The 6517-nt window shown below is 48.3% G+C and overlaps 1 pseudogene; it reads right to left on the reverse strand.

The window, feature by feature from the left end:
* Positions 1–241: 241 nt before the first annotated feature.
* On the reverse strand, positions 242–1111 carry Rpl10-ps6 (ribosomal protein L10, pseudogene 6; annotated as a pseudogene).
* Between the last annotated feature and the right edge of the window lie 5406 nt (positions 1112–6517).

Here is a 6517-nt window from a genome sequence, read left to right on the forward strand (position 1 = left end):
CTGGGAATCAAACTCAGGACCTCTGGAAGAGCAGTCGGTGCTCTTAACCTCTGAGCCATCTCTCCAGCCCATTAAGTATTTTATTTTTTTTAAATATTTTATTTATTTATTATATATTATGATTACACTGTCACTATCTTCAGACACACCAGAAGAGGGCATCAGATCTCATTTCAGATGGTTGTGAGCCACCATGTGGTTGCTGGGATTTGAACTCAGGACCTCAGGAAGATTAAGTATTTTATAACCAAGAAGTTGTGATTCTCAGTGGGCTTTCCTGGACCAGCAGCAGCAGTAGCAACACATAGAACTTCTTTCTCTTGATGTGAGATTTATTATTGACCATGGTTTGATAGGGTACAGGAGAGCACTGTGGAAGCCTTCGGGAATGCAGGGCTCTCCACTTGTCCAGGGAACCACGACTGGGGAGAGATTTGACACCACAGCCATCAGGAATGAGCCGCTTCTCAGCAACCAGGTCTTCAAATTCATCGGCATTAAATTTGGTGAAGCCCCACTTCTTTGAGATGTGGTTCTTCTGGCAGCCAGGGAACTTGAACTTGGCTCTGAGCAGAGCCTCAATCTCATGTTCCTTATTCTGCTGCTTGGTACAGATGGACAGGATAGCCTGGCCAATGTGAACCCTGACCACTGTGCCCTGGGGCACCAAAGGCACCACGCATACCTGTCTGGAGCCTTTCAGCTCCAGCACAAGACAACGTCTTGTTTATATGGATGACACGGAAAGGGTGGAGCCTCACCCGGATATGAAATCCGTCCTTGCCACAACTCTTTACCATGTACCAGGGCTTCAGAAGAGAGTTGCTCATATTCGTTCAACACCATGTGGCCACAAAGTGGGAATTCGTCCACTTCTGCTTTCTTCCATACCAAGTCAAAGATGTGGATCTTAGCATCAGGGACACCATGGCAGAAATGAGACTTTGGGTATGGTTTGTTCTTACAATATGGATAACACCAGGTGGGGAGGCAGCCCATGATGACAATAGGATGGTCAGTGGCAAGCCAGAGGAAAAGGCCACATAGAACTTCTTAAAAATTCAAATTCTAAAGTCCAAGTGGTGGTGGCACACACCGGTGATCCCAGCACTCAAAGGCAGAGGCAGGCAGATCTATGTGAGTTTGAGGCCAGCCTGGTCTACAGTACGAGTTCCAGGATAGCCTAGGGCTACCCAGAGAAACCTTGTCTCAAATAAACCAAAAGGAGGGGCTGAAGAGATGGCTTGGTGGTTTAGAGCACTGACTACTCTTCCATTGGTCCTGAGCTCAATTCCCAGCAACCACATGATGGCTCACAACCATCTGTAATGGGATCTGATGCCCTTTTCTGGTGTGTCTGAAGACAGCTACAGTGTATTCATATAAATAATTTTTTTTTTTGGTTCTTTTTTTCGGAGCTGGGGACCGAACCCAGGGCCTTGCGCTTCCTAGGTAAGCGCTCTACCACTGAGCTAAATCCCCAGCCCCAATAATTTTTTTAAAAAGAGGAAAGGAGGGAAGAAGGAGGGATGAATGAACAGAGGGGGAGGGGAGAGAGAGAGAGAGAGAGAGAGAGAGAGAGAGAGAGAGAGAGAGAATGTTTTGTTTAGCATTCTGTTTAGACAAGGCCTCTAAGTAGCTCTTTTGTAGAGCTGCTGATTTGAGCCTCAACCCCATACACTAGACAAGCATTCAGGGATAATATGCCTCCCAGCATGCTTCACCTTGGTGCACCTGAGTCCCCTCGAGAAGCATTGTGTTCAGAAAGCGCTGGTGTTTCTCACCCTTCTGAGGGACACTGCAGAGGTTCCTACTCCCCACCGCTATCCTTCGCCATCCACTGCCTTTAAGGCTCAGCGCTGGGGCGGCGTATTACCTCACGAGGCAACAAGTCCAAAGACAGGAGAGCCGGCTTTTAACCTAGCTGGATCCTTTCCAGTCACCACAGTGTGGACCTTAATGGCTTTTTCTCATCTTGAGTGTACTCCAGAATCACCCAGGGAGCCTTTAAAAACCCCAGACTCAGGCTGTGCCCCAAACAGCTAAACCTGAATCTTGGAGAAGGGCCTCAGGATAGCTCTTAGGTGACTCCAAGGGGCGATCACAGTTGAGAACATTGGTGCTAGCCATCCTGTAACTACACGGGGCAGCATAAAGCCAGCCCCCGCTCCATGCCCCTTCTATATGCTTGCACACATATACACGCAAACACACACACACACACACACACACACACACACACACACATTGTGTGATCCATCATCTTGCCACAAAGCCACACTGGCTCTCACCTATGCTATGCTTCAGATTCTCTTTCAAAGCCCCTGGTGATTTATAAATGTTGGAGCGTGGCCAGCGAATCACGGTCATCATCCCTACGTGTTGGACTATGGAGCTTTGTGTAAAATAATCCCCTGAAAATGCCTCTAACTTCTAAGCTCCAAGTTCAAGGGCTATTGGGTGGCTTGGTGCTAAGTGCTCCCTTAATCTTCATGTATAAGACCTTGAGTCCCATCCCTAGCACCTCATAAAGAAGAAAAGTGGGGTGTCTTGGTGAATACCTGTTATCACAGCACCAGGGAGGCTGGGACAGGACAATTGCCTTGAATGAAGTTAATCTAAGTTACATAAATACCAGGGATATATAGATATGTAGAGCTATAGATAGATATAGATATAGATGTCATGAGATTGTCTTTAAAAAATCCCTGGTACAACATAGATCAGAAAAGACCCCATAGCCGGTAAACCCATTTGTAGGCCATAGTATTCCTTCCTTACTTTGCAGATGGAGAAACTGGAAGGAGAAAGTTCCCAGGGCACACAGAGAGCACAAGTAGAAGTTTCAATGCTTTTGAGTATAAGGTACTGGGGATTGAGTCCAGAGGTTTGACTAAATAAAGCACAGGCTCTACCTCCAACCTCCTGCAACTCTTTTGAAAACTTTTCAGACAAAAATTAAAACTGAGCTTAGTGGTGCACACCTTTAATCCCAGAATGGTAGGCAAAGGCAGGTGGATCTCTGTGAGATCTAGACAAGCCTGGTCTACAGAGTGAGTACCAATCCAGTCGGGGATACAAAATGAGATAGATAGACAGATGGACGGAAGGACAGATGGAAGGATGGTTGGGTGGACAGACAGACAGAAGGATAGACAGACAGGCAGACTCTCTAATAGACACGTCTAGAAACCTCTCTGTAAGTAGAAGGCAGTGGCTAGAGAGGAGTCAGGTAAAATTTCACTGGGGAAATGGCCTGTGTGACGAATTTTACACCAGCGAAGATCGTGGATATAGGAGCAAGCTGGAGATAAAGGCCACCGTCAATGGAAGTAACCAGGAAAAACGGCAACACAGCTCACACTGTCTTGGCTGGAATGTGCCAGGCTGACTGCACACTGTATTGGGGGAGTAACAGGTGAGCAGGAGCTTAGGGAACCACTGGGACTACAAAGGGCTCCGAAGACAGTTGGAAGCTCTGACGTCATGCTAGGGAAAGAGCTCAGCGCTGTGCATGCGAGGCCCCCAACTGAAGATGCTCAGTGCTGTGCACACAAGGTCCCCAACCGAGGAGGCTCAGTGCTGTGCACACAAGGTCCCCAACCGAGGATGCTCAGTGCTGTGCATGTGAGGTCCCCAACTGAGGAGGCTCTTGCTAAGGGCTGCCCACACACAGTCATGGAGGGAAGAGAAAACTGGGGCTTCTGCTCACCAAAGAGCTGCCTTGCAAAGCCACAGGCTTTTATTCTAGGACGCAGCTACGACTGGAGAGTCCTAAGAAGCTTTACACTAGTGAGGCAGAGGCAGGCAGATCTGAGTTCAAAGTTACCCTCTGATTTACAGAGTGAGCTCCAGGACAGCCAGGGCTACACAGAGGAACCCTGTCTCAAAAAACAAAAAAATTAAAACCCAAACAAACTAACAAAAACAACAACAACAAGAACAACAAAGCTTCTAATGCTAGACATGGTGGACCACTTGTAATCCCAGCATTCAGAAGGCTGAGGCTGGAGATTTGGAGCCCAGCCGAGGTTACATAACAAGACTCTATCGATAGACAGAGGAAGGGGGAGTTGGGAAGATACCTCAGTAAAAGTGTTTGCTACACCGCATGAGGACCTGAGTTCCATCCTTAGCGCCTGTATAAAAAAGCCAGACCTGGGGCATACACACACACAAACACTACACCACACAGACACATACACACACACCATACACAAACATCACACCATACACACAAACATCACTACACACACACCACACCACAAACACATACCCCACACCACAGACACCACACACACACACACACACACACACAAACACCACACCACACCACATACATACCACACACACCCAACATCACACACACAAACCAGACACACGCACACACACACATTCACACATACCACACACATACATACACAAACACCACACTCCACACACAAACACCACACCACACACACACCACACACATACCCCCCACACACAAAAACACCACACCACACCACACACACCATATACATACCATACATCCCACATCACAGACACAAACACCACACACATACATCACAGACACCATATACATACCATACACACATACCACACATTACACATGTATCACACACGCACACACCAGACACACATGTATGTACACATGTACACACTAACACATTATCTATGGAGCTATCACTTAGCCTTTCCCGGCCTGGGACCCTGGGTGTTCAGATGCAGGTGTCTAGGTCGCTAACCATTGGGAACTGTTCATCGAGACCACTCTGGGGCCTTCTCAGAGCCACCACTCTGCAATTTTAGGATGACCTTTTCTGAGAGCCCACGATGGTCACCTCAGGCTCCTGTAGACTGCTAAGAGCAGGCACCTGGTGATAGACAGTGACAAGAAATGGACAGGTAGCAGGAAGACCATCAGAGTACTCAAGAGCTGCTGGAGGGCCCAGCCCGAGCTGGCCCCATTTGCTTCCTTTCTGCTGTTGGTCCTGGGACAGGCTCAGTGCAGCATACCAAAGGCCCAGCAGCAGTGTGGGGCTGCTGGAAGAGGGCCTTGCCTCATCTCTCAATGTCCCAGCTCAACTGGCCTCAGGGCCTACTTGAGCTGAAAGCCCACGTGAAGCCCACGTGTCCTCCAAGGGCTGGTGGGAAAGGAGATTTGTCTCAGCTGTCAACAGAGTCTTTGCAGGAGACTCGGGCCCCACAGCCTGGGAGAGGTCACTTTGCCACACGTTTAGGATCCGGACCTTCTGTCTGTGTACACCCCTCTCTATCCCCACACCCCTCCCACACCCTGTTTTTTAAAAATAGAATCTCACTCTAGAGCTAGCTACCAAGGTGCTAATGACATAGTTGGGTTTGTCCTTTAGTGGCTGGTGTAGAATCCAGCAAAGCCCTGGAATCTCCTGAGTGATAAAGGAACCCGACTTGTAGGGTTGCAATGCTGGGGAGAGAATCCAAGCAAGCAGTTTAGCATCAGGGGTGTCTTTTGTTATGTGACACAGGGTCTCCCATGGTAGCCCAGGCTGGATTACAAGTCACTATTTAGCACAGGCTGGACCCAAACTCCAGTCAATTCGCCTGCTTCAGCTTCTTCTGCATCAGTTTCTGGGACAACCACTGTCACCATACCTAGCTATTTAGTTTGGGCGGGGGCTTTTGTTTTGTTTTTGGTTTCTGGTTTTTTTTTTTTTTTTGGTTGTTGTTGTTGTTTATCCTCTGTTGTGAGTGCATTGTATGTACATGTGCGGAGATCAGAAGACACCCAGTGCTCTCCTTCCATCTCGTGGGTCCCAAGGTTCAAACTCAGGCTTGGGTACCTTTACCTGCGATCTGGCTCGCCAGCCCCACCTTTTGAGACAAGCTCTCTCATGGCAAATCATCAGGATGACATTGAATTTCTGATGTGTGATTTTTGGTTTTGTTTTTAGATTTTATTTTACTACACTGTCGCTGTCTTCAGACACACCAGAAGAGGGCATCAGATCCCATTACAGATGGTTGTGAGCCACCATGTGGGTGCTGGGAATTGAACTCAGGACCTCTGGAAGAGCACTTAGTACTCTTAACTGCTGAGCCATTTCTCCAGCCCATTTAGTGTGGTTTTTAAGGCGAGATTTATGTAATCCAGACTGGCTCTGATCTTGCCTCTCTTCCTTTGAAGAGCTCCGATTAGAGGGGTGTATCAGGAGGCTGTATCTGGGGGCATCTTTTGTTAGTCACTAAGCACCTTTCTATCTGTCCTTCCAAGTTCATGCTCAGGAGCTCTCCTCGGAGGAGGGCAGCCCCTGGGTAGTTTCAGAAGAAGGCAGGTTATCACATCAGAAAGATCAAAAGATTAGCATAGGGTTGGAACCATTAGCCCCGCCTACTGTTCTTCCCCCCCACCCCCACCCCGAGGATGGGTATTTGCAAACCCTTGAGCAAAGAGTCCCTTTCAGAGCTGCCAGGTTGATGAACGCTGAGCACACCAACGCCACAGAGACAGAACAGCCCACACTGAGGACCCTAT

The sequence above is a fragment of the Rattus norvegicus genome, chromosome 5 (genome assembly GCF_021556685.1).
Source record: "Rattus norvegicus strain SHRSP/BbbUtx chromosome 5, alternate assembly SHRSP_T2T, whole genome shotgun sequence".
Classification (NCBI taxonomy): domain Eukaryota; kingdom Metazoa; phylum Chordata; class Mammalia; order Rodentia; family Muridae; genus Rattus; species Rattus norvegicus.